Genomic DNA, 12683 nt, shown 5'->3' with positions numbered 1-12683 from the left:
TTATGAAAAACGAAATAGAAATCAAGAAAGCCCAACATTGCTTATATTCATTTCTTTTTTATACCCTACACCACACTTTGGTAAGGGGTATTATGTCTTTGTGCATTTGTGTGTAACATACAAAAGGAAACGAAATAGACCCATAGTTCCGTATAGTTCCGTATGTCCGTCCGTCTGTCCATGTATTTTTGTTCGCAACGTACAGGTCGCAATTTTTGTCCGATTCAGGTGAAAATTGGGGACTACAATGTTTTTAGTCATAGGAAGAACGCTATTGGTTTTGTTGAAAATCGGTTCAGATTTGGATATAGCTCCCATATATATTTTCGCCCGATTTCACGTATTCGCTGCACCAAACACGCTATATACGTTCAATTTTGATGAAATATTGAATGTGTGACTGAATTTGGTCTACAAATAAGTGTGCCAAATTATATCGAAATCGGTTCAGATTTGGATATAGCTCCCATATATATTTTCGGCCGATTTCACGTATTTTCTGTACCACACACGCCATATATGTCCGATTTCAATGATATTTGGAATATGTGACTGAATTCGCTATGGAAATAAATGTGTCAAATTATATCGAAATCGATTAAGATTTTGGATATAGCTCCCATAAATATTTTACATATTCACAGTGGTGTAGGGTATCATATAGTCGTCCCCGCCCGACTTTGATCCTTTCCTTTTTTTGTTTAAAAGACAATAATAATCTTTTAACTACAAAAATTTCCCTACTTGCTTCCTTATAAGAAAAATTGAAATTTCTCTTTTACAATTTCCCTCATCGTGTCATACACGTTATTGCCCAATTGTTCCTGCTGAGAAAATACCAAATTAATTAGTCATTTAATTTGATGGAATTCCCATTAGTTGTGGTGTGCGTCTTGTTTTTGGATTTGGCTATTTGTCTAATCCCAATACCACCAGTCAGTCGTACTTTATTGTTTTTGGTAAATTGTCATTTATTATTTTTATTGTTATTTTTATGTATGTAGTTGCTGTTGTAGTTGTTGTTGTTGCATGTGTTGACCATAATGCAGGTAGGGTATCTCATAATATGCGCTCTCTTGCCATGTTTTGTTGATTATTTTGGCTATTGTGGATGTTCATTCATTCAATGGACGGGACACACATACTTGTCTCGTCGTCGTATTTATAAATTTTGTTTTGTTTTAAATAAGGCAAACAGCCAACCTACCAAACATTGCCATCACCGCCGCCACACAACCATCAACAGAGCGCTCAACAACGATAACTGACAACTCTGCTGTTTTACGATCCCGATTTTCACCATTTAAAGAGCCTATGACCATAAATTTCAATACCAAAAACATGCAAAATGAGTTACTGGCCGAAAAAAATAACGACGATGCGTCGCGTTGTGTAGAGAGACAAAGGCTGGCCAAAAACAAACAACTGCAACAACAACTTGGTACTACTTGAAGTAGTCCGAAAAAAGTATGAATGAATAAAAATGAAGAAGAATGAATGAAAAATATGCAGCAACAACAGACAATCTGTAGACGGCTGGCTGGATTGGATGGTTTATTCTGTTTTCTTTTTTTTGGCAAATGGTTAAAATAATTGCACGACTCATTGCAGAAGATAATGGGATGGGAAAAATATTTGTGAGCTCCTCCCTACCTCCCTAAAACAATTTAATGCATGACTTAAAGAGGATTAGATTTAAGCTAATCTTCCAATAAGTCGCCAATGAAATTGAAACCTTTTAATGTTGTCCCATTTCAAACAACCCCCCACCCCCAGCAAAGAAGACCATAGGAGGAAATATTTGCAAAATGTTTGTTTTGCTTGGTCTGATCGTGTTTGTGTTCATTTGTCCATATGTTGGGCCTGTTTGACACTTTTAATAGCCATCCCCATATAGCAAAAACTGTATATGGCGGCTCGTTTATTTTGACCATAAAAGAAATATACGAAAACTTTGCGGGGGCCAATACGTCCATCCAACACATACCAACTACGCCATATGCCATTTACACAAAAAGGACTTTATATGGTGGAAAGATAGATACTACTTGGTGGTTACCTAACTAACTAAAAAATGCTAAATAACATTTTTGCAATTATTTTGAGCATACTTTGCTTAGTTATTCCATATTTTCACCAGTTGTTTATGAGTGTAAAGAAAGAAGATGAAGAAGAAGCGGAATATAGGTATTTATGTACATTCATATACCACTAAGTTATCACCAGCTTTGCAGTGAGATAAAACCAAGATCGAGCACCTCCTCTGTCGTTGTCCTGCCCTGGCTCGTAGACGACATAGGTTAGTAGGTGTTCACTTTCCACCGTGTCTAACTTTCTACTCAACTGTGGAACCTGCTGTGATCTACAACATCATCAAAAATCTGAAGTGGCTGGGACAGCGCAACCTGAACGCGTAAATCATGTTTCAAATATTCTGCCTACCATCAAAATAAAACTTTTTACCTTCTCTAAAACTATTCCTCCCCTCTTAAACTTTCTGTAATTTATTTGCTCTTTACTTTTTAATAACTTCCTCTTTTTATTTCTTCCCTCTCTCCTCCCCTTTCCATCTCCTCTTTTCTTTACAGCTTTTTCCTCTTTTTTCTACTGGATGATCACAATTGACCGGAAGGTCTCCGAGTGACGCAGTCACAAGTTAGTGGCTGCACATCCCCAAACCTAACCTAACCTAAGATATGACAGTAAGAACGAGGGACCTCATCCTAATCGGGGGAATCCGAACTACATAACATTTTTTCATGTTTGAAACACTAGCGAAATACCTACCCTGTGGTTTGTAAACCTAAGAATTCAATGTTCTTTTACAACAATTAGACAGGTCAATGTGTTCCAACTACAGAAGGGTGAGTCAACTTCCATTGCATAAACATGTATGATCACCTTAGTCCAGCAAATCCACCATCAAGCAGATATTAATCTTATGTCAACATCCGGAGAAGACACAGGACTCTATTTTGATTTTGAAACGGAAGGGCTTTAAATAATTAGATAAAACTAGGCGCCTTTGAGGGACAAGACCCAAAGGGTTACTTGATGTAAACTTGTCAAAAATATCGGACATGCCAGACTTATTCCCCGAAATCTAAGTGTAGTTACAGTGGGTTCCACAATAAAAGGCGAAACACTAAGTTGAAGGTTTAAAAGCAGGGGAAGTTGGGAACTGTAACTAGGAGGTAGTTAGGTAGTTAGAACTAGTAAAAAACTTTAAGTTCGGCCGGGCCGAACATTTTATACCCTCTGCCATAAAATATTCTGAAATAAAATTAAATAATTAGTATCCTGTTTGGTGGAAAAATTATTCGACCGCGGATACCCCAAATGCTTAAATTAGGTAAAAAAATGGGTGATTTTTGGTGAAGGAGTTTCGGGACCCTTGAGAACTTTAAATGTCAATTTACAGCTAGTTCGGCTAAAAATTGTAGCAAAATCATTAAAATACCGAAATGGGGGTTGGTTGCCACCGTGTGCAATGGTATGCACACCCGCCTTGCACACATAAGGTCGAGGGTTCGATTCCCCGGCCAGGCAACATCAAAACACTTTTCAACGGTGGCAAAATACCCCTCAGTAATGTTGGCGCCATTTCCTGAGTATTTCAGCCATGTAAGTGGTGTCTTAGACACGCCGTTCGGACTCGGCGATAAACTGTAGGTCCCATATCATTGAGCTAATATGAATCGGGGTGCACTCATTGATATGAGAGAAGTCTCCCCTGTCCCATCTGGGATGTTTGTGGAACAATTAATAAAAAGGTGTGGCTTGAGCGGACAACTTAAACATGCTATCGAACATTACACCCAATATGTTGGGGTAGTTAGTGGTCGGAATCAGAAACAATATGTTCAGGGGGATCCTCATTTCAGTCGTCCAGTTGGTGAAAGGCGTTCCAGTGGATTTAGCGGCAGATATTTACATATTCCTCAGATGGAAAGACTGCACATGACATACGTATGTCATATGCCCCACGGCGCACAGTGGTCCAGAATCGTTTTTTCCTGTAACTTTTGAACGAATAAAGATATTTTCATAAATCTTTTTTGTTCGACAGATAACACAATCAGCTTTCCGGTGTATAAAAAATGGTCAAAGGTCTTGGACTTTTATAAATACTTTTTCAATTGTCGTAGATTTTTTAAAATATTTGTTCATTTGGATTTGTTTTTTTTAATATATTTTTAAAATTCGTGGATTTTTTAATTTTTTTTTTGCAAGGATCGTGTAGTTTAAAAATGGGGGCAATTCTGAACGAGAATTTCCACGTGAGTTTTGTCTTTCCGCCGTCTCAATTTAAGGGAGAAACTGATTTAAAATATTTTTCAAGAATCGCAGATTTTTAAAATATTTTTCAAGGGTCGTGGATTTTTTAAAATATTTTTGCAAAGGTCGCATTTTTTTAAATATTTTTCCAAGGATCGTGGATCTTTGAAAATATTTTTTCATAGGTCGTGGATTTTTAAATTATTTTTTCAATGGTCGTGGATTTTTTAAAATATATTTTCAAAGGTCATGGATTTTTTAAAATATTTTTCAAGACTCGTGGATTTTTTAAAATATTTTTTCAATGGTCGTGGATTTTTTAAAATATTTTCAAAGGTCGCGTATTTCTTAAACTATTTTTCAAGAGTCGTGGATTTTTTAAAATATTTTTTTAAAGGTCGTGGATTTTTTAAAGCACTTCTTCAAAGGTAGTGGATTTTTTTTTAAATATTTATTCAAGGGTCGTGGATTTTTTAAATTATTTTTTCAATGGACCTGGATTTTTTAAAATATTTTTTCAAATGTCGTAGTCTTTTTATAATATTTTTCTCAATATTTTTTTTGAAATATTTTTTGAAGGGTCGTGGATTTTTTAAAATATTTTTTCAAGAGTCGCGGAATTTTTTAATTTTTTTTAAATTCACGGATTTTTTAAATATTTTTTCAAGGGTCGTGATTTTTTTTAAATATTTTTAAGGGTCGTGGATTTTTTTAAAATATTTCTTCAAAGGTCGTGGATTCTTTTTAAATATTTCTTCAAAGGTCGTGGATTCTTTTTAAATATTTTTTCAAGGGTCGTGGATTTTTAAAATTATTTTTTTAATGGTCGTGGATTTTTTAAAATATATTTCCAAAGGTCGTAGATTAAAATATTTTTTTCAAGGGTCATGGATTTTTTTAATATTTTCAAGGGTTTTTGAAAATATTCTTTTAAGGGTCGTGGAAGCTATACCAAAACGTATACCTATATAGCCCATCTTCGAATTTGACCTTCCAATGGAAAAAAGACACTCGGCTGCAAACTTTTTACGTCCTATCTCAATTATTTCGCACGCTATTTTATCCTGATCAAGAATATATATACTTTATATGATAGCAAATGATTAGTTCGAAGTTTAATATACCCTCCATACTCCATATGGCGGAGTGTATAATAAGTAAGAAAGTATCAGTTACCTATGCCGACAGAGATATACACTCAGATTCGGACCTAATGAAAATAAGTTAGCACAACACTTCTGACGTCTATAGGTTTTTTAAGTTTTTGGGCCAATTTCTCAGAAGGTATGGAATTACCCCCGAAAATATTGTATCGCCATACACAACTTACTTAGATTGCTTTTATACTAAACAGAACGTCTTGTTCCATAAGCCGATCCAAGAACAGATTTCCAAACGCACCAATCTTTTGTTTTACTTCTCGAATTTTGGATGCCATATCCTTGTGATATCTACTTCAACATCGGAGTTTTGGTCTTCCCTTGGGGCGTATACCGGGGAATCATTATCCATCCTGCTGACGTGGCCGAGCCAATGTAATCTTTGTAGTTCGATACGTTTTACTATATAGATGTCGATCGGCTGGTATAGCTCGTGGTAACTCATACGACGTCGGTATTCACCGTCAACGCATATTGGTCCATAAATCTTTCAAAGAATTTTTCTCTCAAAAACACCAAGTTCTGTCTTATCTGCTTTAGCTAGTACCCATGCTTCAGATCCATACATACCCAGACAAATTTAAAGGAAGGGGTTCCATGCGATGACGTGATTTCATGGCATGCCAAAGCATTTGTGGAAATGACATGCCAAAGCATTGGTGAAAATGACATGCCAAAGCATTGGTGAAAATGACATGTCAAAGCATTGGTGTAAATGACATGCTTTGGATCCAAAAATGAATAGCATCTTTTGGGGTCCACGCTCATATAAAATTCATCGATGAAGATGCTAAAAAGATGGCATGCCAGATCACTTGCTCCCATGATTGAATGGCATCTTTGGCATCGAACATTTTGCTGGGTAGGTACGTAGTATCAGTGTCTGGTAGAGTGTAATTTTTGTTTGACGAGATGTTCTTTTGCTTTTAAACTGTTTACTTAGACCAAAGTAGCATCTGTTGGCCAATACTATTGTTCTTTTGATTTCAAAACTGATGTTGCTAGTTTTATTTATGGCGGTGCCGAGGTAAATAAAATCATTTACTACCTCAAAATTGTAGTTCTGAACATCTCGTTGTCAAAAATTTAAAAATTTCCAAACTTTGTTTTAGATGTGCCTGCAAGAGTTGTCCGATCTAGTCAATATTCGGATATAATCCGATTCTGTTAGAAATACGTTTGGCCAAATCGGGTTTTCCATTCGAGGATTATCTTACGTAATACCCGATTTTGTTGTTGCTGGCAGGCTTTTTTTAGAGCTTTTGGGGCATTTTTTTTCACGATGAATGGACTTGCCCCAAGGAAATTGCGCCGTCGTAACAGGATCCGCAAGAAGAACTCGTTGCAAAAAAAAAAAACGATTTCAAAACGAGCTGATAAACTGTACTTTTTGCAAATTTTGTGTGCAAGGTACACGAAGAAGTATACCCATTTAGTCTGTATTAAAATCTGATCTATGCAAGTATTATTACCATATAACCATTTAAGTGAAACATTTTTAACCTTTTTGGAGGAGACCGATATGACCTATCTTCGAACATAATCTATGTTTGGACAAAATATTACGATACCCAAAAAATTAGATTTATCGTGCGCACCAGCCAAACAGACTAAAGCATAGTACACACGGTCCAACAAAACTGACAGTCAACGTACTTTTACGGCAATTTTCTGGCAAATAAAAACTTTTTGTTAGCTAAAAATTATTGAAATATGTACAACATTAAAGGTATAATTTAGTGATTAGGAAAGTAATTATTCAGCTAGACTTTGATATTAACGAAATAGACCTCGATGACTGTCAGTTTTGTTGGACCGTGTGTACTATGCTTAACGGACATGGCTAACAAACTCCATTGTCCGAAACGAATTTCGTCCAAACATACTTTGGGTCTAAAACCATTATTTCGATGAGGCACAATTTTGGTCGTGTCAAAATGTAAATGTATACCTCTCTTATCCTATACGACTGAGGGTACAATTAAATAAAATGTCGAGTACTTACGGAACTTCGAATTTCAATGTCTCGTCAAATGTGAATTTCCGCTAAAGAATACTTGTATCGTTATAATTAGTATCCCAATGTCTACTTACATTAATATTGTCAAAAATTCACCGAGGCGCTCTAATAGCAGACTTGCATTTGGGGATACGTAGTGAAACGCAATAATCGATTTTTCGATTATTCGGTTTTCATCTGAAACATAAAACTCGATTTGTGCTCTAAAGCTGGGTACACATTGTCAGTTTTGAATGACAGCTTTGCTGTTGCTTGCTAGTGTGGCCTTTCATTTTTGTCATTCATCATGCAACCACAAAATGTTTTGTGGTTGCTGGACGGTTTGACAGTTATCGATAATTGCTAAATATCGACATTCAAAACTGACAATGTGTACCCAGCTTTAAAGTCTACTTTCGATTTTTTTATTTACAACCGAAAACCGGGTTTAATCGATTATAATCGACAGTTTCCGTTTCCAATAGCCAACTACGACTGTCGATTTTTCGGAAATATCGATAACTGTCAAAATGTCCAGCAAACATCCAAATATTTTGTGGTTGCCTGATGACTGACAAAAATTAACGGTCAAGCGATTATTTGAGCAAAACTGGCAGTCAAAACTGATCGTGTGTACCCCGCTTAATAGTCGACTCCGTTTTTCGAAAGTCGATTAAGAATAATCGATTTTCCGGTTTTCGCACAGTCAATGGTCGACTGCGGTTTTTGGGAATTTTACGATCAATAATCGATTAACCGAAATCGACTTTACATATCTCTAACTTGCATATGCTGGACCCACTTCAGGCTGCGAGGACAGCTACTATGCTCCGAGAGTCATGGTAGTGGCGGCTTTCACGAACATGCTTGACAAGAATCGTATAAGCACTTGATTCACTCTCCGTAATCTTTTTAAGCAGGGAATTTTGTGCTCAAGGTAACTCTCCTACTTACATGTAGGTTCATTGTGCCAGATGTGGGTAGCCTTATCACCATATCCTTGTTCAAGCTGCCGCAATAAACGACACAATAGTGGCTTCATTTAGTTGACAACATCCATATTGGTCGCCATTTCATTTCCTTTAATGTTGCAATGACCCGGGATCCAACACAAAGCATCTCCAAGGCTTTCTTGCAGTCCAAAATCGCCGCAGACTTCATAGTGTGGGAACTGAGTGATTTAAGGGCCGCTTGACTATCCACGTCGATAGTCGCTGGTCCAGATATATCCCTTTTCATGTTACTTATCGGTTAAGCTTGTTCTTTTGATTTCATTTAGAGTATCACTGTAGACTCCTGTCCCCGTTTCCATCTTGGAGCCATCGGCATATAGCTCTATACCAAGTAGAGGTAGGAAATTATGGGTCCAGATCTTCCTGTGGGGAAGGTGTTCCTTAATCTGGTCGAATTGGAGTTGTGGTGATACACACAATCACTACCCGGCAAACCAAATGTCTGATGTCCGACACGTCTGAACAATTTCGAAAGCAAAGTCGTTCAGATTTCGTTCCGATTTCTAAACGATTTTTTGGAGAGGAAATAGTTCAGATTTTGTACGATTTCGTTCCGAATGTCGGAAAGAAATTTCCGTTCCGAATTTCCCAAGGATTTTCTTCAGATTTCGTTACGAAATCGGACTGAAATCGATCTGATGTCGCTCCGACATTTCGTTCCGAAATTATGTCAACCACTTCATACAACTTTCTTTAAGATATCGTTACGATTTCGGATCAGATATCGGACATATCGTCCGAATTTTGTTCCGATGTCGGTACGATTGGTTTGCTGGCTAATTACCGCCGATCTTAATTGAAGTCCCGATCGTCATAGGATTGCTGTTCTACAAAATTCTATGGATGGTGATCAAGAAGTGCATTAAGGGCCGCTTGGTTAGTGCTTCTTATGGCAACGGTGGTTAGTAATGCTCTCGCTCTTTGGATGTTGTTTAGTTTATGGAGATACGATCTTTTACCGAAAGTATTCCATCACACCAAACAACCATAAGTTAAAATTGGATGACCTGTGGTCTCAGTCACCAACATTTGCAATGGAATGAATATAGAGCTATTAGACCACTCTTGGCACCTTCTTCGACATTTCTTCTCCATATTAATTGGTGGTCCAAAAAAATGCCGAGGTATTTGGCTTGTAAAGAGAACTCCAAAATGACTCCATCAACTATTAGTAGGGTGAATGGTTTGACTTTCCTGTTGTTCGTAAACAGAACCAGCTCAGTCTTTGATGTGTTCACTCCAAGACCATTACAGTGTGTCTTCGAAAGCTTGGCCCTGATCCCAAGATCCAGTGCAGCCTTTCAAGGTTTTTAATCGAAAGGAAATAAGACTGATCGGCCTATATTCTTTTGGAAGTGTATGACTTCCCCGCTTTGGGGATGTAACGGGTGATTTTTTATCTATTATCTTTTTGGCAACACTGGTTTAAACAGCTGACGCACGTTTCGTGTTTTTTTTTTTTTTTCACTGTCAAACATCTTCAGTTTGGTCTATAATTTAACAATGAATCGTCTTACAAACGAACAACGCTTGCAAGAATGCAAGAATTGAAGCCGAACGACCTACCGCAACGTAGAATTTTTGGTGAATCGGCTCTTGGAAAGTTGGCCGAAGATCCACTTTTGTGTTCATTTAACGTGCGATTTAACGCCTTTAGACTATTTTTTGTGGGGCTATGTTAAAACTCATGCCTATACACACATGCCCGCTTCAATTGACGCATTGGAACACAACATTGATGCATTTATTCACGAGATACCGGCCGAAATGTTGGAAAGAGTATGGCAAAATTGGATTAAGCGGATGGACCATTTGAGGCGCAGTCACGGTCAACACTTGCATGAAATATTTTGTGGTTGCTGGACTGTTTGACAGTTATCGATAATTCCGAAAAATCGACAGTCAAAACTGATCGTGTGTACCCCGCTTTAAGCTTTTTTTTTTTTTGAAAAACTTTCCTATAGTTCTTAAAAAATCACCCGTTATGTCACCATAAGTTCCTTCTATAGAACTGGAATGTACGATAAACGCAAACAAGCCCTGAAAATATATTCCAGATGTGGGATCAATGCCTCCGATACGTTATGTAACATTGCAGGTCTGATGCCGTGATTTAAAGGGTTGGACAATACTCACATATCCTGTGGTCTGGTTGCCTACAGTTGGAGCACTTGGCTAGAAGATCCAGTGCCTTTAGATCAGAGTTTGTCCATGTGTCATCATCCGGTTTAACACTACCGATGGATTGGGGTCCTTCGATTGTACCTTACGGATCGGTGTGTTTACTAAAGTAGTTTTAGTTCGTTTTAAATAATATTGATTTTATTTCTCTCCCTCATCTTCCTTCAAATGATATGTCAAATTAAAAGAGTGCACCTCCTCAGCCGATGTGTCATGTCAATGGCGGCGCTTATAGATTTGCATTCACATTATTTCTCTGCTTCCATTCCCTTTGCCTGCACTACTCTGGCGGGGATTTTTTTCCCACTTATTGAGGGGACTACTCATGTTAGTGTGTGTGTTCGTTTGTTTGTATTTGCATTGCATTAACAATGTTTATTGCCTTAATGACTACTCGTATTTAGCTTTTTTTAATATTTGAATGTAAAGACCATTTATTGTTTATAGTTAAATTTATGTAAATTAACCTTCACATTTTTGTAACTATTTCGCTTGAAGCGTTCAGTTTCTGTTGTGGCATTTTTTTTTTTTATTATTTGCCTTTTTGGTTTTTGTAGCTAACTTACCATTTTTGCATTCTCAATAAAACATGCACAAACGTAGCAAATGGGATTTGGTTTGAATGGACAGACGGACGGACAGCCGTGTTGTATATTATCATTAGTCAAATGAATGGATGGCAGAAACTTTGCAAATTCCACAGTGCTTGCTCTAGCCGGTGCACTTGGTCGATGATTGCGGCTATTAATCCAATCCGTACAACAGCGAACAAAAAACGTATTGAAACACGCAATGGAATCCACCTGAGAATAACGTTCTTTATGGCAAGTCACAGCAGCCAGTCTGGCAACAGCAGCTGCGTTATGACAATTATTATTGAATATTATGTGAATATAATTTGTTAACAGGTATTAACTACAGATGTTGATCTTTTTGGGGAGTATGTACTTATACATACGGCTTTTTGTTCATCACACACATATTTACGTATTAAAATATTTATTTTTTACATATCCATATTCACATAAAAATATTTAGTTAATGTTCTTCCACGGTATTTTCATATGTGTGAATTTAACTGACAACTGAACTCATTGATCTTTAACCTCCTCACATTACATTAACATTCTGTCATGTTTTTTTGTCTTGTTGTTCTTGTTGTTGCAGTTTGACACAAATATTTAATGCTTTTTTATTAACTTGGTAATTATAAATGTAATAACTACCTTCGTGGTTGGTTTTTATTTTGTTTAATAATGGTAATTAACTTGTTGTTCAGCGTCGTTGTTGTTAGGGAGTTTTAAATGTCAAATCATAGATTGGTAGAACAAGTTTCTAAAACAGATCACAATCAAACCATGCAATTATTAAAAAAAAACTGAGTCACTTCCGTTTTTTACTGAAATATGACAATACACTTTATTGTTTTCATTCTTTAATCATATTTTTTTTTTTTTGTTATAAATCACTTGTTTGAATTAACAACAACATTGCATTACAGAGAACATAAAAACATTTTGTGCATGGACCTCAGTTTAATTACAGTTTTTTTTTTGTTCTTTTACAAGAATTAAATTTAATTTATTATTCAAATGAAAGTAAAAACGGTAAACAAACAAATCCAAACAAAAGAAAAACGTTACAAAATACCGCTACGACAAATAAACAAACGTTTCGCTTTAACGGACGACAATCGACAAATGAAAACAACAAACAAACAACAGATCGCGGATTGCAAATATTTTTGCCAAATTGATTGTGAGAGAGAACAACAGAAATAATGGCAATTTTCTCTCTGTTTATTCAATGCACATACACAGTGTGACTAATGTTTTAGGTAAAAAAACGCTAAATTTGAAAAATGTGCCAAAATATACCAAAAAGAGATAAAAGCGCTGGGATTCAAAATTTATCTTATAGTACATTTATATACATCTTTATGTTTATTTCAGCTTGACTCCATATTTTGTTGTATTCAAGTATTTGAATAACAACAAAATGTTGTACAGTGGATATGAAATTGATTATTGCGGGCGGAGGGTAGGGAATACT

General features: G+C 36.4%; 1 protein-coding gene across 2 annotated transcripts in view; it reads right to left on the bottom strand.

The window, feature by feature from the left end:
- Positions 1-12353, bottom strand: part of LOC141402710 (uncharacterized) — a 40581-nt gene extending 28228 nt beyond the window's left edge. The window contains exon 1 of one of the 2 annotated variants that reach the window (XM_073984525.1): positions 11198-12353. The gene's annotated coding sequence lies outside the window, so the exon portion shown is untranslated. The remainder of the gene's footprint in view (positions 1-11197) is intronic. The other variant, XM_073984527.1, reaches the window with a different exon arrangement.
- Positions 12354-12683: the final 330 nt, after the last annotated feature.

This window comes from Musca autumnalis, unplaced genomic scaffold (genome assembly GCF_047663935.1).
Source record: "Musca autumnalis isolate F117 unplaced genomic scaffold, ASM4766393v1 scaffold_4, whole genome shotgun sequence".
Classification (NCBI taxonomy): Eukaryota; Metazoa; Arthropoda; class Insecta; order Diptera; family Muscidae; genus Musca; species Musca autumnalis.
This window is presented reverse-complemented; position numbering and strand designations above follow the sequence as displayed.